Source organism: Hydractinia symbiolongicarpus, chromosome 11 (genome assembly GCF_029227915.1).
Source record: "Hydractinia symbiolongicarpus strain clone_291-10 chromosome 11, HSymV2.1, whole genome shotgun sequence".
NCBI lineage: Eukaryota > Metazoa > Cnidaria > Hydrozoa > Anthoathecata > Hydractiniidae > Hydractinia > Hydractinia symbiolongicarpus.
In genome coordinates this window covers 18,480,780-18,507,703 of record NC_079885.1, presented here as the reverse complement: position 1 = coordinate 18,507,703, position 26,924 = coordinate 18,480,780, and the positions used below count along the sequence as shown (strand labels likewise).

Sequence of the window (26,924 nt, the reverse complement as noted above, 5' to 3'; positions counted from 1 at the left end):
TGGCTTGCGTTACATCTAGTTTGTTTCTACTGCAGTTCGACTCCTTTGGTTGTCTCTGAACTTTATTTCTTTCCTCGAGCCGATTTTGATTAGCTCGTATGTATTATTCTGCTAAAAAAAAAAAAAACTTGTGAGCGGGATACGGCCGAAAGGCCCTTGGCTCAACCCCTGCCGTCTGCGGCCTTCACTCTTCGCATTTGGAAAGCCATTGAGTGGACCGTGCTTACCAAGTCTCTGTGAGCGAGATGAGAGATAGGCCCGCGTATGGCCTCTTGCACGTTTTTTCATTTAGACTAGTGATCGTCCCGCCGAAGCGAGACAGTAGAAAAATCGTCTATATACTCATCGTTTTGGCCTTCTCCACGGAAATCTTTAGTAAAAGGCGAAAGATTTGTGCGTGAACTGAAGAAAGCCCAGAGTTGTCGTAAGTCGGCGCGACCTGTTGTGCCTTCGAGCCGACTTAACCTTTGCTTGTGGTGTGCCGCTTGCCAGTGTGTCCGTTCGTAGAGGACGCTTAAAAGGTGCTGCATCGTGAGGTGTAGACTTGACACAAGGACTTTCACCTTTCTGATCTACATCACCTAGTTGGTTGCGTTCGCGTGAATCACTAGGAAGTTGCGTTCGCTGTCTCGGAGAGTGTGGTCCCTGTAGGCAATACGTCGTACTAGTGGCTTGCGTTACATCTAGTTTGTTTCTACTGCAGTTCGACTCCTTTGGTTGTCTCTGAACTTTATTTCTTTCCTCGAGCCGATTTTGATTAGCTCGTATGTATTATTCTGCTAAAAAAAAAAAAAACTTGTGAGCGGGATACGGCCGAAAGGCCCTTGGCTCAACCCCTGCCGTCTGCGGCCTTCACTCTTCGCATTTGGAAAGCCCTTGAGTGGACCGTGCTTACCAAGTCTCTGTGAGCGAGATGAGAGATAGGCCCGCGTATGGCCTCCTGCACGTTTTTTCATTTAGACTAGTGATCGTCCCGCCGAAGCGAGACAGTAGAAAAATCGTCTATATACTCATCGTTTTGGCCTTCTCCACGGAAATCTTTAGTAAAAGGCGAAAGATTTGTGCGTGAACTGAAGAAAGCCCAGAGTTGTCGTAAGTCGGCGCGACCTGTTGTGCCTTCGAGCCGACTTAACCTTTGCTTGTGGTGTTCCGCTTGCCAGTGTGTCCGTTCGTAGAGGACGCTTAAAAGGTGCTGCATCGTGAGGTGTAGACTTGACACAAGGACTTTCACCTTTCTGATCTACATCACCTAGTTGAGTGCGTTCGCGTGAATCACTAGGAAGTTGCGTTCGCTGTCTCGGAGAGTGTGGTCCCTGTAGGCAATACGTCGTACTAGTGGCTTGCGTTACATCTAGTTTGTTTTTACTGCAGTTCGACTCCTTTGGTTGTCTCTGAACTTTATTTCTTTCCTCGAGCCGATTTTGATTAGCTCGTATGTATTATTCTGCTAAAAAAAAAAAAAACTTGTGAGCGGGATACGGCCGAAAGGCCCTTGGCTCAACCCCTGCCGTCTGCGGCCTTCACTCTTCGCATTTGGAAAGCCATTGAGTGGACCGTGCTTACCAAGTCTTTGTGAGCGAGATGAGAGATAGGCCCGCGCATGGCCTCCTGCACGTTTTTTCATTTAGACTAGTGATCGTCCCGCCGAAGCGAGACAGTAGAAAAATCGTCTATATACTCATCGTTTTGGCCTTCTCCACGGAAATCTTTAGTAAAAGGCGAAAGATTTGTGCGTGAACTGAAGAAAGCCCAGAGTTGTCGTAAGTCGGCGCGACCTGTTGTGCCTTCGAGCCGACTTAACCTTTGCTTGTGGTGTGCCGCTTGCCAGTGTGTCCGTTCGTAGAGGACGCTTAAAAGGTGCTGCATCGTGAGGTGTAGACTTGACACAAGGACTTTCACCTTTCTGATCTACATCACCTAGTTGAGTGCGTTCGCGTGAATCACTAGGAAGTTGCGTTCGCTGTCTCGGAGAGTGTGGTCCCTGTAGGCAATACGTCGTACTAGTGGCTTGCGTTACATCTAGTTTGTTTCTACTGCAGTTCGACTCCTTTGGTTGTCTCTGAACTTTATTTCTTTCCTCGAGCCGATTTTGATTAGCTCGTATGTATTATTCTGCTAAAAAAAAAAAAACTTGTGAGCGGGATACGGCCGAAAGGCCCTTGGCTCAACCCCTGCCGTCTGCGGCCTTCACTCTTCGCATTTGGAAAGCCATTGAGTGGACCGTGCTTACCAAGTCTCTGTGAGCGAGATGAGAGATAGGCCCGCTTGTGGCCTCCTGCACGTTTTTTCATTTAGACTAGTGATCGTCCCGCCGAAGCGAGACAGTAGAAAAATCGTCTATATACTCATCGTTTTGGCCTTCTCCACGGAAATCTTTAGTAAAAGGCGAAAGATTTGTGCGTGAACTGAAGAAAGCCCAGAGTTGTCGTAAGTCGGCGCGACCTGTTGTGCCTTCGAGCCGACTTAACCTTTGCTTGTGGTGTGCCGCTTGCCAGTGTGTCCGTTCGTAGAGGACGCTTAAAAGGTGCTGCATCGTGAGGTGTAGACTTGACACAAGGACTTTCACCTTTCTGATCTACATCACCTAGTTGAGTGCGTTCGCGTGAATCACTAGGAAGTTGCGTTCGCTGTCTCGGAGAGTGTGGTCCCTGTAGGCAATACGTCGTACTAGTGGCTTGCGTTACATCTAGTTTGTTTCTACTGCAGTTCGACTCCTTTGGTTGTCTCTGAACTTTATTTCTTTCCTCGAGCCGATTTTGATTAGCTCGTATGTATTATTCTGCTAAAAAAAAAAAAAACTTGTGAGCGGGATACGGCCGAAAGGCCCTTGGCTCAACCCCTGCCGTCTGCGGCCTTCACTCTTCGCATTTGGAAAGCCATTGAGTGGACCGTGCTTACCAAGTCTCTGTGAGCGAGATGAGAGATAGGCCCGCGTATGGCCTCCTGCACGTTTTTTCATTTAGACTAGTGATCGTCCCGCCGAAGCGAGACAGTAGAAAAATCGTCTATATACTCATCGTTTTGGCCTTCTCCACGGAAATCTTTAGTAAAAGGCGAAAGATTTGTGCGTGAACTGAAGAGAGCCCAGAGTTGTCGTAAGTCGGCGCGACCTGTTGTGCCTTCGAGCCGACTTAACCTTTGCTTGTGGTGTGCCGCTTGCCAGTGTGTCCGTTCGTAGAGGACGCTTAAAAGGTGCTGCATCGTGAGGTGTAGACTTGACACAAGGACTTTCACCTTTCTGATCTACATCACCTAGTTGAGTGCGTTCGCGTGAATCACTAGGAAGTTGCGTTCGCTGTCTCGGAGAGTGTGGTCCCTGTAGGCAATACGTCGTACTAGTGGCTTGCGTTACATCTAGTTTGTTTCTACTGCAGTTCGACTCCTTTGGTTGTCTCTGAACTTTATTTCTTTCCTCAAGCCGATTTTGATTAGCTCGTATGTATTATTCTGCTAAAAAAAAAAAAAACTTGTGAGCGGGATACGGCCGAAAGGCCCTTGGCTCAACCCCTGCCGTCTGCGGCCTTCACTCTTCGCATTTGGAAAGCCATTGAGTGGACCGTGCTTACCAAGTCTCTGTGAGCGAAATGAGAGATAGGCCCGCGTATGGCCTCCTGCACGTTTTTTCATTTAGACTAGTGATCGTCCCGCCGAAGCGAGACAGTAGAAAAATCGTCTATATACTCATCGTTTTGGCCTTCTCCACGGAAATCTTTAGTAAAAGGCGAAAGATTTGTGCGTGAACTGAAGAAATCCCAGAGTTGTCGTAAGTCGGCGCGACCTGTTGTGCCTTCGAGCCGACTTAACCTTTGCTTGTGGTGTGCCGCTTGCCAGTGTGTCCGTTCGTAGAGGACGCTTAAAAGGTGCTGCATCGTGAGGTGTAGACTTGACACAAGGACTTTCACCTTTCTGATCTACATCACCTAGTTGAGTGCGTTCGCGTGAATCACTAGGAAGTTGCGTTCGCTGTCTCGGAGAGTGTGGTCCCTGTAGGCAATACGTCGTACTAGTGGCTTGCGTTACATCTAGTTTGTTTCTACTGCAGTTCGACTCCTTTGGTTGTCTCTGAACTTTATTTCTTTCCTCGAGCCGATTTTGATTAGCTCGTATGTATTATTCTGCTAAAAAAAAAAAACTTGTGAGCGGGATACGGCCGAAAGGCCCTTGGCTCAACCCCTGCCGTCTGCGGCCTTCACTCTTCGCATTTGGAAAGCCATTGAATGGACCGTGCTTACCAAGTCTCTGTGAGCGAGATGAGAGATAGGCCCGCGTATGGCCTCCTGCACGTTTTTTCATTTAGACTAGTGATCGTCCCGCCGAAGCGAGACAGTAGAAAAATCGTCTATATACTCATCGTTTTGGCCTTCTCCACGGAAATCTTTAGTAAAAGGCGAAAGATTTGTGCGTGAACTGAAGAAAGCCCAGAGTTGTCGTAAGTCGGCGCGACCTGTTGTGCCTTCGAGCCGACTTAACCTTTGCTTGTGGTGTTCCGCTTGCCAGTGTGTCCGTTCGTAGAGGACGCTTAAAAGGTGCTGCATCGTGAGGTGTAGACTTGACACAAGGACTTTCACCTTTCTGATCTACATCACCTAGTTGAGTGCGTTCGCGTGAATCACTAGGAAGTTGCGTTCGCTGTCTCGGAGAGTGTGGTCCCTGTAGGCAATACGTCGTACTAGTGGCTTGCGTTACATCTAGTTTGTTTTTACTGCAGTTCGACTCCTTTGGTTGTCTCTGAACTTTATTTCTTTCCTCGAGCCGATTTTGATTAGCTCGTATGTATTATTCTACTAAAAAAAAAAAAAACTTGTGAGCGGGATACGGCCGAAAGGCCCTTGGCTCAACCCCTGCCGTCTGCGGCCTTCACTCTTCGCATTTGGAAAGCCATTGAGTGGACCGTGCTTACCAAGTCTTTGTGAGCGAGATGAGAGATAGGCCCGCGCATGGCCTCCTGCACGTTTTTTCATTTAGACTAGTGATCGTCCCGCCGAAGCGAGACAGTAGAAAAATCGTCTATATACTCATCGTTTTGGCCTTCTCCACGGAAATCTTTAGTAAAAGGCGAAAGATTTGTGCGTGAACTGAAGAAAGCCCAGAGTTGTCGTAAGTCGGCGCGACCTGTTGTGCCTTCGAGCCGACTTAACCTTTGCTTGTGGTGTGCCGCTTGCCAGTGTGTCCGTTCGTAGAGGACGCTTAAAAGGTGCTGCATCGTGAGGTGTAGACTTGACACAAGGACTTTCACCTTTCTGATCTACATCACCTAGTTGAGTGCGTTCGCGTGAATCACTAGGAAGTTGCGTTCGCTGTCTCGGAGAGTGTGGTCCCTGTAGGCAATACGTCGTACTAGTGGCTTGCGTTACATCTAGTTTGTTTCTACTGCAGTTCGACTCCTTTGGTTGTCTCTGAACTTTATTTCTTTCCTCGAGCCGATTTTGATTAGCTCGTATGTATTATTCTGCTAAAAAAAAAAAAAACTTGTGAGCGGGATACGGCCGAAAGGCCCTTGGCTCAACCCCTGCCGTCTGCGGCCTTCACTCTTCGCATTTGGAAAGCCATTGAGTGGACCGTGCTTACCAAGTCTCTGTGAGCGAGATGAGAGATAGGCCCGCGTATGGCCTCCTGCACGTTTTTTCATTTAGACTAGTGATCGTCCCGCCGAAGCGAGACAGTAGAAAAATCGTCTATATACTCATCGTTTTGGCCTTCTCCACGGAAATCTTTAGTAAAAGGCGAAAGATTTGTGCGTGAACTGAAGAAAGCCCAGAGTTGTCGTAAGTCGGCGCGACCTGTTGTGCCTTCGAGCCGACTTAACCTTTGCTTGTGGTGTGCCGCTTGCCAGTGTGTCCGTTCGTAGAGGACGCTTAAAAGGTGCTGCATCGTGAGGTGTAGACTTGACACAAGGACTTTCACCTTTCTGATCTACATCACCTAGTTGAGTGCGTTCGCGTGAATCACTAGGAAGTTGCGTTCGCTGTCTCGGAGAGTGTGGTCCCTGTAGGCAATACGTCGTACTAGTGGCTTGCGTTACATCTAGTTTGTTTCTACTGCAGTTCGACTCCTTTGGTTGTCTCTGAACTTTATTTCTTTCCTCGAGCCGATTTTGATTAGCTCGTATGTATTATTCTGCTAAAAAAAAAAAAAAACTTGTGAGCGGGATACGGCCGAAAGGCCCTTGGCTCAACCCCTGCCGTCTGCGGCCTTCACTCTTCGCATTTGGAAAGCCATTGAGTGGACCGTGCTTACCAAGTCTCTGTGAGCGAGATGAGAGATAGGCCCGCTTGTGGCCTCCTGCACGTTTTTTCATTTAGACTAGTGATCGTCCCGCCGAAGCGAGACAGTAGAAAAATCGTCTATATACTCATCGTTTTGGCCTTCTCCACGGAAATCTTTAGTAAAAGGCGAAAGATTTGTGCGTGAACTGAAGAAAGCCCAGAGTTGTCGTAAGTCGGCGCGACCTGTTGTGCCTTCGAGCCGACTTAACCTTTGCTTGTGGTGTGCCGCTTGCCAGTGTGTCCGTTCGTAGAGGACGCTTAAAAGGTGCTGCATCGTGAGGTGTAGACTTGACACAAGGACTTTCACCTTTCTGATCTACATCACCTAGTTGAGTGCGTTCGCGTGAATCACTAGGAAGTTGCGTTCGCTGTCTCGGAGAGTGTGGTCCCTGTAGGCAATACGTCGTACTAGTGGCTTGCGTTACATCTAGTTTGTTTCTACTGCAGTTCGACTCCTTTGGTTGTCTCTGAACTTTATTTCTTTCCTCGAGCCGATTTTGATTAGCTCGTATGTATTATTCTGCTAAAAAAAAAAAAAAACTTGTGAGCGGGATACGGCCGAAAGGCCCTTGGCTCAACCCCTGCCGTCTGCGGCCTTCACTCTTCGCATTTGGAAAGCCATTGAGTGGACCGTGCTTACCAAGTCTCTGTGAGCGAGATGAGAGATAGGCCCGCTTGTGGCCTCCTGCACGTTTTTTCATTTAGACTAGTGATCGTCCCGCCGAAGCGAGACAGTAGAAAAATCGTCTATATACTCATCGTTTTGGCCTTCTCTACGGAAATCTTTAGTAAAAGGCGAAAGATTTGTGCGTGAACTGAAGAAAGCCCAGAGTTGTCGTAAGTCGGCGCGACCTGTTGTGCCTTCGAGCCGACTTAACCTTTGCTTGTGGTGTGCCGCTTGCCAGTGTGTCCGTTCGTAGAGGACGCTTAAAAGGTGCTGCATCGTGAGGTGTAGACTTGACACAAGGACTTTCACCTTTCTGATCTACATCACCTAGTTGAGTGCGTTCGCGTGAATCACTAGGAAGTTGCGTTCGCTGTCTCGGAGAGTGTGGTCCCCGTAGGCAATACGTCGTACTAGTGGCTTGCGTTACATCTAGTTTGTTTCTACTGCAGTTCGACTCCTTTGGTTGTCTCTGAACTTTATTTCTTTCCTCGAGCCGATTTTGATTAGCTCGTATGTATTATTCTGCTAAAAAAAAAAAAACTTGTGAGCGGGATACGGCCGAAAGGCCCTTGGCTCAACCCCTGCCGTCTGCGGCCTTCACTCTTCGCATTTGGAAAGCCATTGAGTGGACCGTGCTTACCAAGTCTCTGTGAGCGAGATGAGAGATAGGCCCGCGTATGGCCTCCTGCACGTTTTTTCATTTAGACTAGTGATCGTCCCGCCGAAGCGAGACAGTAGAAAAATCGTCTATATACTCATCGTTTTGGCCTTCTCCACGGAAATCTTTAGTAAAAGGCGAAAGATTTGTGCGTGAACTGAAGAGAGCCCAGAGTTGTCGTAAGTCGGCGCGACCTGTTGTGCCTTCGAGCCGACTTAACCTTTGCTTGTGGTGTGCCGCTTGCCAGTGTGTCCGTTCGTAGAGGACGCTTAAAAGGTGCTGCATCGTGAGGTGTAGACTTGACACAAGGACTTTCACCTTTCTGATCTACATCACCTAGTTGAGTGCGTTCGCGTGAATCACTAGGAAGTTGCGTTCGCTGTCTCGGAGAGTGTGGTCCCTGTAGGCAATACGTCGTACTAGTGGCTTGCGTTACATCTAGTTTGTTTCTACTGCAGTTCGACTCCTTTGGTTGTCTCTGAACTTTATTTCTTTCCTCAAGCCGATTTTGATTAGCTCGTATGTATTATTCTGCTAAAAAAAAAAAAAACTTGTGAGCGGGATACGACCGAAAGGCCCTTGGCTCAACCCCTGCCGTCTGCGGCCTTCACTCTTCGCATTTGGAAAGCCATTGAGTGGACCGTGCTTACCAAGTCTCTGTGAGCGAAATGAGAGATAGGCCCGCGTATGGCCTCCTGCACGTTTTTTCATTTAGACTAGTGATCGTCCCGCCGAAGCGAGACAGTAGAAAAATCGTCTATATACTCATCGTTTTGGCCTTCTCCACGGAAATCTTTAGTAAAAGGCGAAAGATTTGTGCGTGAACTGAAGAAATCCCAGAGTTGTCGTAAGTCGGCGCGACCTGTTGTGCCTTCGAGCCGACTTAACCTTTGCTTGTGGTGTGCCGCTTGCCAGTGTGTCCGTTCGTAGAGGACGCTTAAAAGGTGCTGCATCGTGAGGTGTAGACTTGACACAAGGACTTTCACCTTTCTGATCTACATCACCTAGTTGAGTGCGTTCGCGTGAATCACTAGGAAGTTGCGTTCGCTGTCTCGGAGAGTGTGGTCCCTGTAGGCAATACGTCGTACTAGTGGCTTGCGTTACATCTAGTTTGTTTCTACTGCAGTTCGACTCCTTTGGTTGTCTCTGAACTTTATTTCTTTCCTCGAGCCGATTTTGATTAGCTCGTATGTATTATTCTGCTAAAAAAAAAAAAAAACTTGTGAGCGGGATACGGCCGAAAGGCCCTTGGCTCAACCCCTGCCGTCTGCGGCCTTCACTCTTCGCATTTGGAAAGCCATTGAATGGACCGTGCTTACCAAGTCTCTGTGAGCGAGATGAGAGATAGGCCCGCGTATGGCCTCCTGCACGTTTTTTCATTTAGACTAGTGATCGTCCCGCCGAAGCGAGACAGTAGAAAAATCGTCTATATACTCATCGTTTTGGCCTTCTCCACGGAAATCTTTAGTAAAAGGCGAAAGATTTGTGCGTGAACTGAAGAAAGCCCAGAGTTGTCGTAAGTCGGCGCGACCTGTTGTGCCTTCGAGCCGACTTAACCTTTGCTTGTGGTGTGCCGCTTGCCAGTGTGTCCGTTCGTAGAGGACGCTTAAAAGGTGCTGCATCGTGAGGTGTAGACTTGACACAAGGACTTTCACCTTTCTGATCTACATCACCTAGTTGAGTGCGTTCGCGTGAATCACTAGGAAGTTGCGTTCGCTGTCTCGGAGAGTGTGGTCCCTGTAGGCAATACGTCGTACTAGTGGCTTGCGTTACATCTAGTTTGTTTCTACTGCAGTTCGACTCCTTTGGTTGTCTCTGAACTTTATTTCTTTCCTCGAGCCGATTTTGATTAGCTCGTATGTATTATTCTGCTAAAAAAAAAAAAAAACTTGTGAGCGGGATACGGCCGAAAGGCCCTTGGCTCAACCCCTGCCGTCTGCGGCCTTCACTCTTCGCATTTGGAAAGCCATTGAATGGACCGTGCTTACCAAGTCTCTGTGAGCGAGATGAGAGATAGGCCCGCGTATGGCCTCCTGCACGTTTTTTCATTTAGACTAGTGATCGTCCCGCCGAAGCGAGACAGTAGAAAAATCGTCTATATACTCATCGTTTTGGCCTTCTCCACGGAAATCTTTAGTAAAAGGCGAAAGATTTGTGCGTGAACTGAAGAAAGCCCAGAGTTGTCGTAAGTCGGCGCGACCTGTTGTGCCTTCGAGCCGACTTAACCTTTGCTTGTGGTGTGCCGCTTGCCAGTGTGTCCGTTCGTAGAGGACGCTTAAAAGGTGCTGCATCGTGAGGTGTAGACTTGACACAAGGACTTTCACCTTTCTGATCTACATCACCTAGTTGAGTGCGTTCGCGTGAATCACTAGGAAGTTGCGTTCGCTGTCTCGGAGAGTGTGGTCCCTGTAGGCAATACGTCGTACTAGTGGCTTGCGTTACATCTAGTTTGTTTCTACTGCAGTTCGACTCCTTTGGTTGTCTCTGAACTTTATTTCTTTCCTCGAGCCGATTTTGATTAGCTCGTATGTATTATTCTGCTAAAAAAAAAAAAAAACTTGTGAGCGGGATACGGCCGAAAGGCCCTTGGCTCAACCCCTGCCGTCTGCGGCCTTCACTCTTCGCATTTGGAAAGCCATTGAGTGGACCGTGCTTACCAAGTCTCTGTGAGCGAGATGAGAGATAGGGCGGCGTATGGCCTCCTGCACGTTTTTTCATTTAGACTAGTGATCGTCCCGCCGAAGCGAGACAGTAGAAAAATCGTCTATATACTCATCGTTTTGGCCTTCTCCACGGAAATCTTTAGTAAAAGGCGAAAGATTTGTGCGTGAACTGAAGAAAGCCCAGAGTTGTCGTAAGTCGGCGCGACCTGTTGTGCCTTCGAGCCGACTTAACCTTTGCTTGTGGTGTGCCGCTTGCCAGTGTGTCCGTTCGTAGAGGACGCTTAAAAGGTGCTGCATCGTGAGGTGTAGACTTGACACAAGGACTTTCACCTTTCTGATCTACATCACCTAGTTGAGTGCGTTCGCGTGAATCACTAGGAAGTTGCGTTCGCTGTCTCGGAGAGTGTGGTCCCTGTAGGCAATACGTCGTACTAGTGGCTTGCGTTACATCTAGTTTGTTTCTACTGCAGTTCGACTCCTTTGGTTGTCTCTGAACTTTATTTCTTTCCTCGAGCCGATTTTGATTAGCTCGTATGTATTATTCTGCTAAAAAAAAAAAAAACTTGTGAGCGGGATACGGCCGAAAGGCCCTTGGCTCAACCCCTGCCGTCTGCGGCCTTCACTCTTCGCATTTGGAAAGCCATTGAGTGGACCGTGCTTACCAAGTCTCTGTGAGCGAGATGAGAGATAGGCCCGCGTATGGCCTCCTGCACGTTTTTTCATTTAGACTAGTGATCGTCCCGCCGAAGCGAGACAGTAGAAAAATCGTCTATATACTCATCGTTTTGGCCTTCTCCACGGAAATCTTTAGTAAAAGGCGAAAGATTTGTGCGTGAACTGAAGAAAGCCCAGAATTGTCGTAAGTCGGCGCGACCTGTTGTGCCTTCGAGCCGACTTAACCTTTGCTTGTGGTGTGCCGCTTGCCAGTGTGTCCGTTCGTAGAGGACGCTTAAAAGGTGCTTCATCGTGAGGTGTAGACTTGACACAAGGACTTTCACCTTTCTGATCTACATCACCTAGTTGAGTGCGTTCGCGTGAATCACTAGGAAGTTGCGTTCGCTGTCTCGGAGAGTGTGGTCCCTGTAGGCAATACGTCGTAATAGTGGCTTGCGTTACATCTAGTTTGTTTCTACTGCAGTTCGACTCCTTTGGTTGTCTCTGAACTTTATTTCTTTCCTCGAGCCGATTTTGATTAGCTCGTATGTTTTATTCTGCTAAAAAAAAAAAAAAACTTGTGAGCGGGATACGGCCGAAAGGCCCTTGGCTCAACCCCTGCCGTCTGCGGCCTTCACTCTTCGCATTTGGAAAGCCATTGAGTGGACCGTGCTTACCAAGTCTCTGTGAGCGAGATGAGAGATAGGGCGGCGTATGGCCTCCTGCACGTTTTTTCATTTAGACTAGTGATCGTCCCGCCGAAGCGAGACAGTAGAAAAATCGTCTATATACTCATCGTTTTGGCCTTCTCCACGGAAATCTTTAGTAAAAGGCGAAAGATTTGTGCGTGAACTGAAGAAAGCCCAGAGTTGTCGTAAGTCGGCGCGACCTGTCGTGCCTTCGAGCCGACTTAACCTTTGCTTGTGGTGTGCCGCTTGCCAGTGTGTCCGTTCGTAGAGGACGCTTAAAAGGTGCTGCATCGTGAGGTGTAGACTTGACACAAGGACTTTCACCTTTCTGATCTACATCACCTAGTTGAGTGCGTTCGCGTGAATCACTAGGAAGTTGCGTTCGCTGTCTCGGAGAGTGTGGTCCCTGTAGGCAATACGTCGTACTAGTGGCTTGCGTTACATCTAGTTTGTTTCTACTGCAGTTCGACTCCTTTGGTTGTCTCTGAACTTTATTTCTTTCCTCGAGCCGATTTTGATTAGCTCGTATGTATTATTCTGCTAAAAAAAAAAAAAAAAACTTGTGAGCGGGATACGGCCGAAAGGCCCTTGGCTCAACCCCTGCTGTCTGCGGCCTTCACTCTTCGCATTTGGAAAGCCATTGAGTGGACCGTGCTTACCAAGTCTCTGTGAGCGAGATGAGAGATAGGCCCGCGTATGGCCTCCTGCACGTTTTTTCATTTAGACTAGTGATCGTCCCGCCGAAGCGAGACAGTAGAAAAATCGTCTATATAGTCATCGTTTTGGCCTTCTCCACGGAAATCTTTAGTAAAAGGCGAAAGATTTGTGCGTGAACTGAAGAAAGCCCAGAGTTGTCGTAAGTCGGCGCGACCTGTTGTGCCTTCGAGCCGACTTAACCTTTGCTTGTGGTGTGCCGCTTGCCAGTGTGTCCGTTCGTAGAGGACGCTTAAAAGGTGCTGCATCGTGAGGTGTAGACTTGACACAAGGACTTTCACCTTTCTGATCTACATCACCTAGTTGAGTGCGTTCGCGTGAATCACTAGGAAGTTGCGTTCGCTGTCTCGGAGAGTGTGGTCCCTGTAGGCAATACGTCGTACTAGTGGCTTGCGTTACATCTAGTTTGTTTCTACTGCAGTTCGACTCCTTTGGTTGTCTCTGAACTTTATTTCTTTCCTCGAGCCGATTTTGATTAGCTCGTATGTAATATTCTGCTAAAAAAAAAAAAAAACTTGTGAGCGGGATACGGCCGAAAGGCCCTTGGCTCAACCCCTGCCGTCTGCGGCCTTCACTCTTCGCATTTGGAAAGCCATTGAGTGGACCGTGCTTACCAAGTCTCTGTGAGCGAGATGAGAGATAGGCCCGCGTATGGCCTCCTGCACGTTTTTTCATTTAGACTAGTGATCGTCCCGCCGAAGCGAGACAGTAGAAAAATCGTCTATATACTCATCGTTTTGGCCTTCTCCACGGAAATCTTTAGTAAAAGGCGAAAGATTTGTGCGTGAACTGAAGAAAGCCCAGAGTTGTCGTAAGTCGGCGGGACCTGTTGTGCCTTCGAGCCGACTTAACCTTTGCTTGTGGTGTGCCGCTTGCCAGTGTGTCCGTTCGTAGAGGACGCTTAAAAGGTGCTGCATCGTGAGGTGTAGACTTGACACAAGGACTTTCACCTTTCTGATCTACATCACCTAGTTGAGTGCGTTCGCGTGAATCACTAGGAAGTTGCGTTCGCTGTCTCGGAGAGTGTGGTCCCTGTAGGCAATACGTCGTACTAGTGGCTTGCGTTACATCTAGTTTGTTTCTACTGCAGTTCGACTCCTTTGGTTGTCTCTGAACTTTATTTCTTTCCTCGAGCCGATTTTGATTAGCTCGTATGTAATATTCTGCTAAAAAAAAAAAAAAACTTGTGAGCGGGATACGGCCGAAAGGCCCTTGGCTCAACCCCTGCCGTCTGCGGCCTTCACTCTTCGCATTTGGAAAGCCATTGAGTGGACCGTGCTTACCAAGTCTCTGTGAGCGAGATGAGAGATAGGCCCGCGTATGGCCTCCTGCACGTTTTTTCATTTAGACTAGTGATCGTCCCGCCGAAGCGAGACAGTAGAAAAATCGTCTATATACTCATCGTTTTGGCCTTCTCCACGGAAATCTTTAGTAAAAGGCGAAAGATTTGTGCGTGAACTGAAGAAAGCCCAGAGTTGTCGTAAGTCGGCGGGACCTGTTGTGCCTTCGAGCCGACTTAACCTTTGCTTGTGGTGTGCCGCTTGCCAGTGTGTCCGTTCGTAGAGGACGCTTAAAAGGTGCTGCATCGTGAGGTGTAGACTTGACACAAGGACTTTCACCTTTCTGATCTACATCACCTAGTTGAGTGCGTTCGCGTGAATCACTAGGAAGTTGCGTTCGCTGTCTCGGAGAGTGTGGTCCCTGTAGGCAATACGTCGTACTAGTGGCTTGCGTTACATCTAGTTTGTTTCTACTGCAGTTCGACTCCTTTGGTTGTCTCTGAACTTTATTTCTTTCCTCGAGCCGATTTTGATTAGCTCGTATGTAATATTCTGCTAAAAAAAAAAAAAAAACTTGTGAGCGGGATACGGCCGAAAGGCCCTTGGCTCAACCCCTGCCGTCTGCGGCCTTCACTCTTCGCATTTGGAAAGCCATTGAGTGGACCGTGCTTACCAAGTCTTTGTGAGCGAGATGAGAGATAGGCCCGCGTATGGCCTCCTGCACGTTTTTTCATTTAGACTAGTGATCGTCCCGCCGAAGCGAGACAGTAGAAAAATCGTCTATATACTCATCGTTTTGGCCTTCTCCACGGAAATCTTTAGTAAAAGGCGAAAGATTTGTGCGTGAACTGAAGAAAGCCCAGAGTTGTCGTAAGTCGGCGCGACCTGTTGTGCCTTCGAGCCGACTTAACCTTTGCTTGTGGTGTGCCGCTTGCCAGTGTGTCCGTTCGTAGAGGACGCTTAAAAGGTGCTGCATCGTGAGGTGTAGACTTGACACAAGGACTTTCACCTTTCTGATCTACATCACCTAGTTGAGTGCGTTCGCGTGAATCACTAGGAAGTTGCGTTCGCTGTCTCGGAGAGTGTGGTCCCTGTAGGCAATACGTCGTACTAGTGGCTTGCGTTACATCTAGTTTGTTTCTACTGCAGTTCGACTCCTTTGGTTGTCTCTGAACTTTATTTCTTTCCTCGAGCCGATTTTGATTAGCTCGTATGTAATATTCTGCTAAAAAAAAAAAAAAAACTTGTGAGCGGGATACGGCCGAAAGGCCCTTGGCTCAACCCCTGCCGTCTGCGGCCTTCACTCTTCGCATTTGGAAAGCCATTGAGTGGACCGTGCTTACCAAGTCTCTGTGAGCGAGATGAGAGATAGGCCCGCGTATGGCCTCCTGCACGTTTTTTCATTTAGACTAGTGATCGTCCCGCCGAAGCGAGACAGTAGAAAAATCGTCTATATACTCATCGTTTTGGCCTTCTCCACGGAAATCTTTAGTAAAAGGCGAAAGATTTGTGCGTGAACTGAAGAAAGCCCAGAGTTGTCGTAAGTCGGCGCGACCTGTTGTGCCTTCGAGCCGACTTAACCTTTGCTTGTGGTGTGCCGCTTGCCAGTGTGTCCGTTCGTAGAGGACGCTTAAAAGGTGCTGCATCGTGAGGTGTAGACTTGACACAAGGACTTTCACCTTTCTGATCTACATCACCTAGTTGAGTGCGTTCGCGTGAATCACTAGGAAGTTGCGTTCGCTGTCTCGGAGAGTGTGGTCCCTGTAGGCAATACGTCGTACTAGTGGCTTGCGTTACATCTAGTTTGTTTCTACTGCAGTTCGACTCCTTTGGTTGTCTCTGAACTTTATTTCTTTCCTCGAGCCGATTTTGATTAGCTCGAATGTAATATTCTGCTAAAAAAAAAAAAAAACTTGTGAGCGGGATACGGCCGAAAGGCCCTTGGCTCAACCCCTGCCGTCTGCGGCCTTCACTCTTCGCATTTGGAAAGCCATTGAGTGGACCGTGCTTACCAAGTCTCTGTGAGCGAGATGAGAGATAGGCCCGCGTATGGCCTCCTGCACGTTTTTTCATTTAGACTAGTGATCGTCCCGTCGAAGCGAGACAGTAGAAAAATCGTCTATATACTCATCGTTTTGGCCTTCTCCACGGAAATCTTTAGTAAAAGGCGAAAGATTTGTGCGTGAACTGAAGAAAGCCCAGAGTTGTCGTAAGTCGGCGCGACCTGTTGTGCCTTCGAGCCGACTTAACCTTTGCTTGTGGTGTGCCGCTTGCCAGTGTGTCCGTTCGTAGAGGACGCTTAAAAGGTGCTGCATCGTGAGGTGTAGACTTGACACAAGGACTTTCACCTTTCTGATCTACATCACCTAGTTGAGTGCGTTCGCGTGAATCACTAGGAAGTTGCGTTCGCTGTCTCGGAGAGTGTGGTCCCTGTAGGCAATACGTCGTACTAGTGGCTTGCGTTACATCTAGTTTGTTTCTACTGCAGTTCGACTCCTTTGGTTGTCTCTGAACTTTATTTCTTTCCTCGAGCCGATTTTGATTAGCTCGTATGTATTATTCTGCTAAAAAAAAAAAAAAAACTTGTGAGCGGGATACGGCCGAAAGGCCCTTGGTTCAACCCCTGCCGTCTGCGGCCTTCACTCTTCGCATTTGGAAAGCCATTGAGTGGACCGTGCTTACCAAGTCTCTGTGAGCGAGATGAGAGATAGGCCCGCGTATGGCCTCCTGCACGTTTTTTCATTTAGACTAGTGATCGTCCCGCCGAAGCGAGACAGTAGAAAAATCGTCTATATACTCATCGTTTTGGCCTTCTCCACGGAAATCTTTAGTAAAAGGCGAAAGATTTGTGCGTGAACTGAAGAAAGCCCAGAGTTGTCGTAAGTCGGCGCGACCTGTTGTGCCTTCGAGCCGACTTAACCTTTGCTTGTGGTGTGCCGCTTGCCAGTGTGTCCGTTCGTAGAGGACGCTTAAAAGGTGCTGCATCGTGAGGTGTAGACTTGACACAAGGACTTTCACCTTTCTGATCTACATCACCTAGTTGAGTGCGTTCGCGTGAATCACTAGGAAGTTGCGTTCGCTGTCTCGGAGAGTGTGGTCCCTGTAGGCAATACGTCGTACTAGTGGCTTGCGTTACATCTAGTTTGTTTCTACTGCAGTTCGACTCCTTTGGTTGTCTCTGAACTTTATTTCTTTCCTCGAGCCGATTTTGATTAGCTCGTATGTAATATTCTGCTAAAAAAAAAAAAAAAACTTGTGAGCGGGATACGGCCGAAAGGCCCTTGGCTCAACCCCTGCCGTCTGCGGCCTTCACTCTTCGCATTTGGAAAGCCATTGAGTGGACCGTGCTTACCAAGTCTCTGTGAGCGAGATGAGAGATAGGCCCGCGTATGGCCTCCTGCACGTTTTTTCATTTAGACTAGTGATCGTCCCGCCGAAGCGAGACAGTAGAAAAATCGTCTATATACTCATCGTTTTGGCCTTCTCCACGGAAATCTTTAGTAAAAGGCGAAAGATTTGTGCGTGAACTGAAGAAAGCCCAGAGTTGTCGTAAGTCGGCGCGACCTGTTGTGTCTTCGAGCCGACTTAACCTTTGCTTGTGGTGTGCCGCTTGCCAGTGTGTCCGTTCGTAGAGGACGCTTAAAAGGTGCTGCATCGTGAGGTGTAGACTTGACACAAGGACTTTCACCTTTCTGATCTACATCACCTAGTTGAGTGCGTTCGCGTGAATCACTAGGAAGTTGCGTTCGCTGTCTCGGAGAGTGTGGTCCCTGTAGGCAATACGTCGTACTAGTGGCTTGCGTTACATCTAGTTTGTTTCTACTGCAGTTCGACTCCTTTGGTTGTCTCTGAACTTTATTTCTTTCCTCGAGCCGATTTTGATTAGCTCGTATGTAATATTCTGCTAAAAAAAAAAAAAAAACTTGTGAGCGGGATACGGCCGAAAGGCCCTTGGCTCAACCCCTGCCGTCTGCGGCCTTCACTCTTCGCATTTGGAAAGCCATTGAGTGGACCGTGCTTACCAAGTCTCTGTGAGCGAGATGAGAGATAGGCCCGCGTATGGCCTCCTGCACGTTTTTTCATTTAGACTAGTGATCGTCCCGCCGAAGCGAGACAGTAGAAAAATCGTCTATATACTCATCGTTTTGGCCTTCTCCACGGAAATCTTTAGTAAAAGGCGAAAGATTTGTGCGTGAACTGAAGAAAGCCCAGAGTTGTCGTAAGTCGGCGCGACCTGTTGTGCCTTCGAGCCGACTTAACCTTTGCTTGTGGTGTGCCGCTTGCCAGTGTGTCCGTTCGTAGAGGACGCTTAAAAGGTGCTGCATCGTGAGGTGTAGACTTGACACAAGGACTTTCACCTTTCTGATCTACATCACCTAGTTGAGTGCGTTCGCGTGAATCACTAGGAAGTTGCGTTCGCTGTCTCGGAGAGTGTGGTCCCTGTAGGCAATACGTCGTACTAGTGGCTTGCGTTACATCTAGTTTGTTTCTACTGCAGTTCGACTCCTTTGGTTGTCTCTGAACTTTATTTCTTTCCTCGAGCCGATTTTGATTAGCTCGTATGTATTATTCTGCTAAAAAAAAAAAAAAAACTTGTGAGCGGGATACGGCCGAAAGGCCCTTGGCTCAACCCCTGCCGTCTGCGGCCTTCACTCTTCGCATTTGGAAAGCCATTGAGTGGACCGTGCTTACCAAGTCTCTGTGAGCGAGATGAGAGATAGGCCCGCGTATGGCCTCCTGCACGTTTTTTCATTTAGACTAGTGATCGTCCCGCCGAAGCGAGACAGTAGAAAAATCGTCTATATACTCATCGTTTTGGCCTTCTCCACGGAAATCTTTAGTAAAAGGCGAAAGATTTGTGCGTGAACTGAAGAAAGCCCAGAGTTGTCGTAAGTCGGCGCGACCTGTTGTGCCTTCGAGCCGACTTAACCTTTGCTTGTGGTGTGCCGCTTGCCAGTGTGTCCGTTCGTAGAGGACGCTTAAAAGGTGCTGCATCGTGAGGTGTAGACTTGACACAAGGACTTTCACCTTTCTGATCTACATCACCTAGTTGAGTGCGTTCGCGTGAATCACTAGGAAGTTGCGTTCGCTGTCTCGGAGAGTGTGGTCCCTGTAGGCAATACGTCGTACTAGTGGCTTGCGTTACATCTAGTTTGTTTCTACTGCAGTTCGACTCCTTTGGTTGTCTCTGAACTTTATTTCTTTCCTTGAGCCGATTTTGATTAGCTCGTATGTAATATTCTGCTAAAAAAAAAAAAAAAACTTGTGAGCGGGATACGGCCGAAAGGCCCTTGGCTCAACCCCTGCCGTCTGCGGCCTTCACTCTTCGCATTTGGAAAGCCATTGAGTGGACCGTGCTTACCAAGTCTCTGTGAGCGAGATGAGAGATAGGCCCGCGTATGGCCTCCTGCACGTTTTTTCATTTAGACTAGTGATCGTCCCGCCGAAGCGAGACAGTAGAAAAATCGTCTATATACTCATCGTTTTGGCCTTCTCCACGGAAATCTTTAGTAAAAGGCGAAAGATTTGTGCGTGAACTGAAGAAAGCCCAGAGTTGTCGTAAGTCGGCGCGACCTGTTGTGCCTTCGAGCCGACTTAACCTTTGCTTGTGGTGTGCCGCTTGCCAGTGTGTCCGTTCGTAGAGGACGCTTAAAAGGTGCTGCATCGTGAGGTGTAGACTTGACACAAGGACTTTCACCTTTCTGATCTACATCACCTAGTTGAGTGCGTTCGCGTGAATCACTAGGAAGTTGCGTTCGCTGTCTCGGAGAGTGTGGTCCCTGTAGGCAATACGTCGTACTAGTGGCTTGCGTTACATCTAGTTTGTTTCTACTGCAGTTCGACTCCTTTGGTTGTCTCTGAACTTTATTTCTTTCCTCGAGCCGATTTTGATTAGCTCGTATGTATTATTCTGCTAAAAAAAAAAAAAAAACTTGTGAGCGGGATACGGCCGAAAGGCCCTTGGCTCAACCCCTGCCGTCTGCGGCCTTCACTCTTCGCATTTGGAAAGCCATTGAGTGGACCGTGCTTACCAAGTCTCTGTGAGCGAGATGAGAGATAGGCCCGCGTATGGCCTCCTGCACGTTTTTACATTTAGACTAGTGATCGTCCCGCCGAAGCGAGACAGTAGAAAAATCGTCTATATACTCATCGTTTTGGCCTTCTCCACGGAAATCTTTAGTAAAAGGCGAAAGATTTGTGCGTGAACTGAAGAAAGCCCAGAGTTGTCGTAAGTCGGCGCGACCTGTTGTGCCTTCGAGCCGACTTAACCTTTGCTTGTGGTGTGCCGCTTGCCAGTGTGTCCGTTCGTAGAGGACGCTTAAAAGGTGCTGCATCGTGAGGTGTAGACTTGACACAAGGACTTTCACCTTTCTGATCTACATCACCTAGTTGAGTGCGTTCGCGTGAATCACTAGGAAGTTGCGTTCGCTGTCTCGGAGAGTGTGGTCCCTGTAGGCAATACGTCGTACTAGTGGCTTGCGTTACATCTAGTTTGTTTCTACTGCAGTTCGACTCCTTTGGTTGTCTCTGAACTTTATTTCTTTCCTCGAGCCGATTTTGATTAGCTCGTATGTAATATTCTGCTAAAAAAAAAAAAAAAACTTGTGAGCGGGATACGGCCGAAAGGCCCTTGGCTCAACCCCTGCCGTCTGCGGCCTTCACTCTTCGCATTTGGAAAGCCATTGAGTGGACCGTGCTTACCAAGTCTCTGTGAGCGAGATGAGAGATAGGCCCGCGTATGGCCTCCTGCACGTTTTTTCATTTAGACTAGTGATCGTCCCGCCGAAGCGAGACAGTAGAAAAATCGTCTATATACTCATCGTTTTGGCCTTCTCCACGGAAATCTTTAGTAAAAGGCGAAAGATTTGTGCGTGAACTGAAGAAAGCCCAGAGTTGTCGTAAGTCGGCGCGACCTGTTGTGCCTTCGAGCCGACTTAACCTTTGCTTGTGGTGTGCCGCTTGCCAGTGTGTCCGTTCGTAGAGGACGCTTAAAAGGTGCTGCATCGTGAGGTGTAGACTTGACACAAGGACTTTCACCTTTCTGATCTACATCACCTAGTTGAGTGCGTTCGCGTGAATCACTAGGAAGTTGCGTTCGCTGTCTCGGAGAGTGTGGTCCCTGTAGGCAATACGTCGTACTAGTGGCTTGCGTTACATCTAGTTTGTTTCTACTGCAGTTCGACTCCTTTGGTTGTCTCTGAACTTTATTTCTTTCCTCGAGCCGATTTTGATTAGCTCGTATGTATTATTCTGCTAAAAAAAAAAAAAAAACTTGTGAGCGGGATACGGCCGAAAGGCCCTTGGCTCAACCCCTGCCGTCTGCGGCCTTCACTCTTCGCATTTGGAAAGCCATTGAGTGGACCGTGCTTACCAAGTCTCTGTGAGCGAGATGAGAGATAGGCCCGCGTATGGCCTCCTGCACGTTTTTTCATTTAGACTAGTGATCGTCCCGCCGAAGCGAGACAGTAGAAAAATCGTCTATATACTCATCGTTTTGGCCTTCTCCACGGAAATCTTTAGTAAAAGGCGAAAGATTTGTGCGTGAACTGAAGAAAGCCCAGAGTTGTCGTAAGTCGGCGCGACCTGTTGTGCCTTCGAGCCGACTTAACCTTTGCTTGTGGTGTGCCGCTTGCCAGTGTGTCCGTTCGTAGAGGACGCTTAAAAGGTGCTGCATCGTGAGGTGTAGACTTGACACAAGGACTTTCACCTTTCTGATCTACATCACCTAGTTGAGTGCGTTCGCGTGAATCACTAGGAAGTTGCGTTCGCTGTCTCGGAGAGTGTGGTCCCTGTAGGCAATACGTCGTACTAGTGGCTTGCGTTACATCTAGTTTGTTTCTACTGCAGTTCGACTCCTTTGGTTGTCTCTGAACTTTATTTCTTTCCTCGAGCCGATTTTGATTAGCTCGTATGTATTATTCTGCTAAAAAAAAAAAAAAAACTTGTGATCGGGATACGGCCGAAAGGCCCTTGGCTCAACCCCTGCCGTCTGCGGCCTTCACTCTTCGCATTTGGAAAGCCATTGAGTGGACCGTGCTTACCAAGTCTCTGTGAGCGAGATGAGAGATAGGCCCGCGTATGGCCTCCTGCACGTTTTTTCATTTAGACTAGTGATCGTCCCGCCGAAGCGAGACAGTAGAAAAATCGTCTATATACTCATCGTTTTGGCCTTCTCCACGGAAATCTTTAGTAAAAGGCGAAAGATTTGTGCGTGAACTGAAGAAAGCCCAGAGTTGTCGTAAGTCGGCGCGACCTGTTGTGCCTTCGAGCCGACTTAACCTTTGCTTGTGGTGTGCCGCTTGCCAGTGTGTCCGTTCGTAGAGGACGCTTAAAAGGTGCTGCATCGTGAGGTGTAGACTTGACACAAGGACTTTCACCTTTCTGATCTACATCACCTAGTTGAGTGCGTTCGCGTGAATCACTAGGAAGTTGCGTTCGCTGTCTCGGAGAGTGTGGTCCCTGTAGGCAATACGTCGTACTAGTGGCTTGCGTTACATCTAGTTTGTTTCTACTGCAGTTCGACTCCTTTGGTTGTCTCTGAACTTTATTTCTTTCCTCGAGCCGATTTTGATTAGCTCGTATGTATTATTCTGCTAAAAAAAAAAAAAAAACTTGTGAGCGGGATACGGCCGAAAGGCCCTTGGCTCAACCCCTGCCGTCTGCGGCCTTCACTCTTCGCATTTGGAAAGCCATTGAGTGGACCGTGCTTACCAAGTCTCTGTGAGCGAGATGAGAGATAGGCCCGCGTATGGCCTCCTGCACGTTTTTTCATTTAGACTAGTGATCGTCCCGCCGAAGCGAGACAGTAGAAAAATCGTCTATATACTCATCGTTTTGGCCTTCTCCACGGAAATCTTTAGTAAAAGGCGAAAGATTTGTGCGTGAACTGAAGAAAGCCCAGAGTTGTCGTAAGTCGGCGCGACCTGTTGTGCCTTCGAGCCGACTTAACCTTTGCTTGTGGTGTGCCGCTTGCCAGTGTGTCCGTTCGTAGAGGACGCTTAAAAGGTGCTGCATCGTGAGGTGTAGACTTGACACAAGGACTTTCACCTTTCTGATCTACATCACCTAGTTGAGTGCGTTCGCGTGAATCACTAGGAAGTTGCGTTCGCTGTCTCGGAGAGTGTGGTCCCTGTAGGCAATACGTCGTACTAGTGGCTTGCGTTACATCTAGTTTGTTTCTACTGCAGTTCGACTCCTTTGGTTGTCTCTGAACTTTATTTCTTTCCTCGAGCCGATTTTGATTAGCTCGTATGTAATATTCTGCTAAAAAAAAAAAAAAACTTGTGAGCGGGATACGGCCGAAAGGCCCTTGGCTCAACCCCTGCCGTCTGCGGCCTTCACTCTTCGCATTTGGAAAGCCATTGAGTGGACCGTGCTTACCAAGTCTCTGTGAGCGAGATGAGAGATAGGCCCGCGTATGGCCTCCTGCACGTTTTTTCATTTAGACTAGTGATCGTCCCGCCGAAGCGAGACAGTAGAAAAATCGTCTATATACTCATCGTTTTGGCCTTCTCCACGGAAATCTTTAGTAAAAGGCGAAAGATTTGTGCGTGAACTGAAGAAAGCCCAGAGTTGTCGTAAGTCGGCGCGACCTGTTGTGCCTTCGAGCCGACTTAACCTTTGCTTGTGGTGTGCCGCTTGCCAGTGTGTCCGTTCGTAGAGGACGCTTAAAAGGTGCTGCATCGTGAGGTGTAGACTTGACACAAGGACTTTCACCTTTCTGATCTACATCACCTAGTTGAGTGCGTTCGCGTGAATCACTAGGAAGTTGCGTTCGCTGTCTCGGAGAGTGTGGTCCCTGTAGGCAATACGTCGTACTAGTGGCTTGCGTTACATCTAGTTTGTTTCTACTGCAGTTCGACTCCTTTGGTTGTCTCTGAACTTTATTTCTTTCCTCGAGCCGATTTTGATTAGCTCGTATGTATTATTCTGCTAAAAAAAAAAAAAAAACTTGTGAGCGGGATACGGCCGAAAGGCCCTTGGCTCAACCCCTGCCGTCTGCGGCCTTCACTCTTCGCATTTGGAAAGCCATTGAGTGGACCGTGCTTACCAAGTCTCTGTGAGCGAGATGAGAGATAGGCCCGCGTATGGCCTCCTGCACGTTTTTTCATTTAGACTAGTGATCGTCCCGCCGAAGCGAGACAGTAGAAAAATCGTCTATATACTCATCGTTTTGGCCTTCTCCACGGAAATCTTTAGTAAAAGGCGAAAGATTTGTGCGTGAACTGAAGAAAGCCCAGAGTTGTCGTAAGTCGGCGCGACCTGTTGTGCCTTCGAGCCGACTTAACCTTTGCTTGTGGTGTGCCGCTTGCCAGTGTGTCCGTTCGTAGAGGACGCTTAAAAGGTGCTGCATCGTGAGGTGTAGACTTGACACAAGGACTTTCACCTTTCTGATCTACATCACCTAGTTGAGTGCGTTCGCGTGAATCACTAGGAAGTTGCGTTCGCTGTCTCGGAGAGTGTGGTCCCTGTAGGCAATACGTCGTACTAGTGGCTTGCGTTACATCTAGTTTGTTTCTACTGCAGTTCGACTCCTTTGGTTGTCTCTGAACTTTATTTCTTTCCTCGAGCCGATTTTGATTAGCTCGTATGTATTATTCTGCTAAAAAAAAAAAAAAAAACTTGTGAGCGGGATACGGCCGAAAGGCCCTTGGCTCAACCCCTGCCGTCTGCGGCCTTCAAAATGATATATCGTTCTCTTCCTGCTTAAAAAACTTACGTCTACAAAACTTAAATAGGATTATTCTTGGACAAATTAACATTAATTCCGTACGAAATAAATTCGACTGTCTAGTTGATGCAATTGATGGAAACCTTGATGTTCTTTTAATCTCTGAAACTAAAATTGATAGCTCTTTTCCTACCGCTCAATTTAAAATTGACGGTTACACAAAGCCTTTTCGTCTGGATCGTAATAGTAAAGGTGGAGGTATGCTCTTATATGTACGTCAAGATATTCCATCAAAACAGTTGCATCCAACTAGTACTAGTACGGACAATTTTGAAGGATTTTTTGTCGAACTAAACCTGCGAAAAAAAAAATGGCTGCTCTGTTGCTCATACAACCACCACAAAAATGCTATATCTGAACATCTAAAAAATATTGGTAACGGTCTTGATGTTTTGTCTGCAAATTATGACAACATATTACTATTAGGAGATTTTAATGCGGAAATTAACGAAAATAGCATGACAGAATTTGCTGAACTCTACAACCTTAAGTGCCTCGTGAAGGGCCCCACATGCTTTAAAAACCCTGATAACCCATCGTGTATTGATCTTTTTCTCACAAATCGATATAACTATTTCCAAAACACCAGCACATTGGAAACAGGTCTCTCCGATTTCCATAAAATGGCCATCACTGTAATGAAAATATATTTTCAGAAACAAAAATCTCATATCATCAAATATAGGAATTACAAAAACTTTTCAAATGAACGTTTTTGTTATGAGCTAACATGTCGACTTCAAAATATAGAAAAATCGAAAAAAAAGATAGATGATGAGTTAGAAAACTTTCATGAATGTGCAAAATCAGTCCTTAACAAAATTGCGCCATTAAAAAAAAAATACGTAAGAGCAAACCAATCACCGTTCATGAATAGGACCCTGCATAAGGCTGTTATGAAAAGAAGTAGGCTTAGAAATAAATACTTAAAAAATAGAACAGAAGAAAATAGATTAGCTTTTAATCAACAAAGAAATATTTGTGTCACACTATTTCGAAAAGAAAAATATGATTATTACAACAATCTAAATGTTAAAAAAATTACCGATAATAAGACATTTTGGAAAACTATAAAACCTTTCTTGTCCGATAAAGGACCATCGACCCAAATTATAACACTGATAGAAAAAGAAGAAATCATATCGGATGATGAAAAGGTTGCAAACATTTTCAACACTTTCTTCACGAATATTGTAAAAAATCTGGATCTTACAATATCTGACACAATCCTTGTAATTTGCTCAAACGTAGATGACCCTGTTTTGAAGGCTATTAAACGATATGAAAACCATCCAAGTATACTGAATATAAAAAAAAACATTGGTGATTACAATCCTGGTTTTTCCTTCAATCATGTAGAAAAAGCTGAAATCAGGAGAGAGATACGAAATTTGAATATTCATAAGGCATGCCAAGAAACCGATATACCAACAAAAATAATTAAGGAAAACGAAGATCAGTATTTAGAAATTTTACATTTCTCTGTTAACTCTGCAATTGATCTGTGTAAATACCCAGAATTTTTGAAAAGGGCAGATGTGACACCACTTTTTAAAGAAAAAGACAGATCTAACAAATCAAACTACAGACCTATAAGCATTCTTAGTAACCTTTCAAAAATCTTTGAGAGATGTCTGTATCGTCAGATTGAAGATTATTTTAACCGATACTTAAGTAAGTTTCAGTGTGGATTTAGGAAAGGCTACAGTGCTCAGCACTGTCTCACTGTTATGCTTGAAAAATGGAAAAAGGCTGTTGATGAAGGTAAAGCATGTGGAGCCCTTCTGACTGATTTATCTAAAGCATTTGACTGTCTCCTACATGATTTACTGATCGCAAAACTTCATGCATATGGATTTGACATGTATTCCCTACGCCTAATTATGAGTTATGTGAGTGGAAGATTTCAAAGAGTAAAGATAAAAAATTCGTATAGCTCATGGCTTGAAATATTGTTTGGCGTGCCGCAAGGATCTATTCTAGGCCCGTTACTTTTTAACATATTTATCTGCGATCTTTTCTCAGTTGAATTTGATTTTAATGACATTGAATTTGCGAGCTATGCAGACGACACAACACCATATGTTATCGGTAACGACTCAAAGGAAGTCGTTACTAAACTTCAAAACATTTCTGAAAAAGTGTTTACATGGTTTGACAATAATGCAATGAAAGCAAATGATGACAAGTGTCATTTGCTTTTAAGCGATAATGAAATATTAAGTACACAGATAGGCAACTCAGTAATAAAAGGCAGCACTCATGGACGCCTACTTGGAGTCATTATCGATAACAAACTTAAATTTGATCTGCATGTGTCTAAACTCTGTGCAAAAGCGAGTCAGAAACTAAATGCGCTTACAAGGATGACATCTTTTATGAACTTTAATAAGAAGAAACTATTAATGAATTCCTTCGTAATTTCGCAATTCAATTACTGCCCTCTAGTTTGGATGTTTCACAACAGAGCTCTAAACAATCGTATTAATCGAATACATGAAAAAGCACTGCGGATAGTCTATAGCGACAGTTCTTCTTCCTTCACAGACCTCCTTCATAAGGACAGCTCTGTTACGGTACACCAACGAAACCTACAATCTC

At 46.9% G+C, this 26,924-nt stretch overlaps 36 non-coding genes across 36 annotated transcripts; all 36 read right to left on the bottom strand.

Moving 5' to 3' along the window:
- Positions 1 to 301: 301 nt before the first annotated feature.
- Positions 302 to 422, bottom strand: LOC130619336 (U5 spliceosomal RNA). Its single transcript, XR_008980077.1, has one exon. It is a non-coding gene; the product is annotated as a U5 spliceosomal RNA (small nuclear RNA).
- A 547-nt stretch (positions 423 to 969) lies between these two features.
- Positions 970 to 1,090, bottom strand: LOC130619335 (U5 spliceosomal RNA). The gene has a single exon (XR_008980076.1). It is a non-coding gene; the product is annotated as a U5 spliceosomal RNA (small nuclear RNA).
- Positions 1,091 to 1,637: 547 nt separating this feature from the next.
- Positions 1,638 to 1,758, bottom strand: LOC130619334 (U5 spliceosomal RNA). The gene has a single exon (XR_008980075.1). It is a non-coding gene; the product is annotated as a U5 spliceosomal RNA (small nuclear RNA).
- A 546-nt stretch (positions 1,759 to 2,304) lies between these two features.
- LOC130619333 (U5 spliceosomal RNA) lies at positions 2,305 to 2,425 on the bottom strand. Its single transcript, XR_008980073.1, has one exon. It is a non-coding gene; the product is annotated as a U5 spliceosomal RNA (small nuclear RNA).
- A 547-nt stretch (positions 2,426 to 2,972) lies between these two features.
- LOC130619823 (U5 spliceosomal RNA) lies at positions 2,973 to 3,093 on the bottom strand. Its single transcript, XR_008980562.1, has one exon. It is a non-coding gene; the product is annotated as a U5 spliceosomal RNA (small nuclear RNA).
- A 547-nt stretch (positions 3,094 to 3,640) lies between these two features.
- Positions 3,641 to 3,761, bottom strand: LOC130619774 (U5 spliceosomal RNA). Its single transcript, XR_008980512.1, has one exon. It is a non-coding gene; the product is annotated as a U5 spliceosomal RNA (small nuclear RNA).
- Positions 3,762 to 4,306: 545 nt separating this feature from the next.
- Positions 4,307 to 4,427, bottom strand: LOC130619332 (U5 spliceosomal RNA). The gene has a single exon (XR_008980072.1). It is a non-coding gene; the product is annotated as a U5 spliceosomal RNA (small nuclear RNA).
- A 547-nt stretch (positions 4,428 to 4,974) lies between these two features.
- On the bottom strand, positions 4,975 to 5,095 carry LOC130619331 (U5 spliceosomal RNA). Its single transcript, XR_008980071.1, has one exon. It is a non-coding gene; the product is annotated as a U5 spliceosomal RNA (small nuclear RNA).
- A 547-nt stretch (positions 5,096 to 5,642) lies between these two features.
- LOC130619330 (U5 spliceosomal RNA) lies at positions 5,643 to 5,763 on the bottom strand. The gene has a single exon (XR_008980070.1). It is a non-coding gene; the product is annotated as a U5 spliceosomal RNA (small nuclear RNA).
- Positions 5,764 to 6,311: 548 nt separating this feature from the next.
- On the bottom strand, positions 6,312 to 6,432 carry LOC130619327 (U5 spliceosomal RNA). Its single transcript, XR_008980068.1, has one exon. It is a non-coding gene; the product is annotated as a U5 spliceosomal RNA (small nuclear RNA).
- Positions 6,433 to 6,980: 548 nt separating this feature from the next.
- LOC130619888 (U5 spliceosomal RNA) lies at positions 6,981 to 7,101 on the bottom strand. Its single transcript, XR_008980625.1, has one exon. It is a non-coding gene; the product is annotated as a U5 spliceosomal RNA (small nuclear RNA).
- A 546-nt stretch (positions 7,102 to 7,647) lies between these two features.
- On the bottom strand, positions 7,648 to 7,768 carry LOC130619822 (U5 spliceosomal RNA). Its single transcript, XR_008980561.1, has one exon. It is a non-coding gene; the product is annotated as a U5 spliceosomal RNA (small nuclear RNA).
- A 547-nt stretch (positions 7,769 to 8,315) lies between these two features.
- LOC130619773 (U5 spliceosomal RNA) lies at positions 8,316 to 8,436 on the bottom strand. Its single transcript, XR_008980511.1, has one exon. It is a non-coding gene; the product is annotated as a U5 spliceosomal RNA (small nuclear RNA).
- Positions 8,437 to 8,984: 548 nt separating this feature from the next.
- LOC130619326 (U5 spliceosomal RNA) lies at positions 8,985 to 9,105 on the bottom strand. Its single transcript, XR_008980067.1, has one exon. It is a non-coding gene; the product is annotated as a U5 spliceosomal RNA (small nuclear RNA).
- A 548-nt stretch (positions 9,106 to 9,653) lies between these two features.
- LOC130619325 (U5 spliceosomal RNA) lies at positions 9,654 to 9,774 on the bottom strand. Its single transcript, XR_008980066.1, has one exon. It is a non-coding gene; the product is annotated as a U5 spliceosomal RNA (small nuclear RNA).
- A 548-nt stretch (positions 9,775 to 10,322) lies between these two features.
- On the bottom strand, positions 10,323 to 10,443 carry LOC130619324 (U5 spliceosomal RNA). Its single transcript, XR_008980065.1, has one exon. It is a non-coding gene; the product is annotated as a U5 spliceosomal RNA (small nuclear RNA).
- A 547-nt stretch (positions 10,444 to 10,990) lies between these two features.
- LOC130619761 (U5 spliceosomal RNA) lies at positions 10,991 to 11,111 on the bottom strand. The gene has a single exon (XR_008980499.1). It is a non-coding gene; the product is annotated as a U5 spliceosomal RNA (small nuclear RNA).
- Positions 11,112 to 11,659: 548 nt separating this feature from the next.
- On the bottom strand, positions 11,660 to 11,780 carry LOC130619323 (U5 spliceosomal RNA). Its single transcript, XR_008980064.1, has one exon. It is a non-coding gene; the product is annotated as a U5 spliceosomal RNA (small nuclear RNA).
- Positions 11,781 to 12,330: 550 nt separating this feature from the next.
- Positions 12,331 to 12,451, bottom strand: LOC130619909 (U5 spliceosomal RNA). Its single transcript, XR_008980646.1, has one exon. It is a non-coding gene; the product is annotated as a U5 spliceosomal RNA (small nuclear RNA).
- A 548-nt stretch (positions 12,452 to 12,999) lies between these two features.
- On the bottom strand, positions 13,000 to 13,120 carry LOC130619322 (U5 spliceosomal RNA). Its single transcript, XR_008980062.1, has one exon. It is a non-coding gene; the product is annotated as a U5 spliceosomal RNA (small nuclear RNA).
- Positions 13,121 to 13,668: 548 nt separating this feature from the next.
- On the bottom strand, positions 13,669 to 13,789 carry LOC130619321 (U5 spliceosomal RNA). Its single transcript, XR_008980061.1, has one exon. It is a non-coding gene; the product is annotated as a U5 spliceosomal RNA (small nuclear RNA).
- Positions 13,790 to 14,338: 549 nt separating this feature from the next.
- On the bottom strand, positions 14,339 to 14,459 carry LOC130619320 (U5 spliceosomal RNA). The gene has a single exon (XR_008980060.1). It is a non-coding gene; the product is annotated as a U5 spliceosomal RNA (small nuclear RNA).
- Positions 14,460 to 15,008: 549 nt separating this feature from the next.
- LOC130619319 (U5 spliceosomal RNA) lies at positions 15,009 to 15,129 on the bottom strand. Its single transcript, XR_008980059.1, has one exon. It is a non-coding gene; the product is annotated as a U5 spliceosomal RNA (small nuclear RNA).
- Positions 15,130 to 15,677: 548 nt separating this feature from the next.
- LOC130618858 (U5 spliceosomal RNA) lies at positions 15,678 to 15,798 on the bottom strand. The gene has a single exon (XR_008979603.1). It is a non-coding gene; the product is annotated as a U5 spliceosomal RNA (small nuclear RNA).
- Positions 15,799 to 16,347: 549 nt separating this feature from the next.
- Positions 16,348 to 16,468, bottom strand: LOC130619317 (U5 spliceosomal RNA). The gene has a single exon (XR_008980058.1). It is a non-coding gene; the product is annotated as a U5 spliceosomal RNA (small nuclear RNA).
- A 549-nt stretch (positions 16,469 to 17,017) lies between these two features.
- On the bottom strand, positions 17,018 to 17,138 carry LOC130619315 (U5 spliceosomal RNA). The gene has a single exon (XR_008980056.1). It is a non-coding gene; the product is annotated as a U5 spliceosomal RNA (small nuclear RNA).
- Positions 17,139 to 17,687: 549 nt separating this feature from the next.
- On the bottom strand, positions 17,688 to 17,808 carry LOC130619314 (U5 spliceosomal RNA). Its single transcript, XR_008980055.1, has one exon. It is a non-coding gene; the product is annotated as a U5 spliceosomal RNA (small nuclear RNA).
- A 549-nt stretch (positions 17,809 to 18,357) lies between these two features.
- LOC130619313 (U5 spliceosomal RNA) lies at positions 18,358 to 18,478 on the bottom strand. The gene has a single exon (XR_008980054.1). It is a non-coding gene; the product is annotated as a U5 spliceosomal RNA (small nuclear RNA).
- Positions 18,479 to 19,027: 549 nt separating this feature from the next.
- Positions 19,028 to 19,148, bottom strand: LOC130619312 (U5 spliceosomal RNA). The gene has a single exon (XR_008980053.1). It is a non-coding gene; the product is annotated as a U5 spliceosomal RNA (small nuclear RNA).
- Positions 19,149 to 19,697: 549 nt separating this feature from the next.
- LOC130619311 (U5 spliceosomal RNA) lies at positions 19,698 to 19,818 on the bottom strand. The gene has a single exon (XR_008980051.1). It is a non-coding gene; the product is annotated as a U5 spliceosomal RNA (small nuclear RNA).
- A 549-nt stretch (positions 19,819 to 20,367) lies between these two features.
- On the bottom strand, positions 20,368 to 20,488 carry LOC130619310 (U5 spliceosomal RNA). The gene has a single exon (XR_008980050.1). It is a non-coding gene; the product is annotated as a U5 spliceosomal RNA (small nuclear RNA).
- Positions 20,489 to 21,037: 549 nt separating this feature from the next.
- Positions 21,038 to 21,158, bottom strand: LOC130619309 (U5 spliceosomal RNA). Its single transcript, XR_008980049.1, has one exon. It is a non-coding gene; the product is annotated as a U5 spliceosomal RNA (small nuclear RNA).
- Positions 21,159 to 21,707: 549 nt separating this feature from the next.
- Positions 21,708 to 21,828, bottom strand: LOC130619308 (U5 spliceosomal RNA). Its single transcript, XR_008980048.1, has one exon. It is a non-coding gene; the product is annotated as a U5 spliceosomal RNA (small nuclear RNA).
- A 549-nt stretch (positions 21,829 to 22,377) lies between these two features.
- Positions 22,378 to 22,498, bottom strand: LOC130619306 (U5 spliceosomal RNA). The gene has a single exon (XR_008980047.1). It is a non-coding gene; the product is annotated as a U5 spliceosomal RNA (small nuclear RNA).
- A 548-nt stretch (positions 22,499 to 23,046) lies between these two features.
- On the bottom strand, positions 23,047 to 23,167 carry LOC130619305 (U5 spliceosomal RNA). The gene has a single exon (XR_008980046.1). It is a non-coding gene; the product is annotated as a U5 spliceosomal RNA (small nuclear RNA).
- A 549-nt stretch (positions 23,168 to 23,716) lies between these two features.
- Positions 23,717 to 23,837, bottom strand: LOC130619303 (U5 spliceosomal RNA). Its single transcript, XR_008980044.1, has one exon. It is a non-coding gene; the product is annotated as a U5 spliceosomal RNA (small nuclear RNA).
- Between the last annotated feature and the right edge of the window lie 3,087 nt (positions 23,838 to 26,924).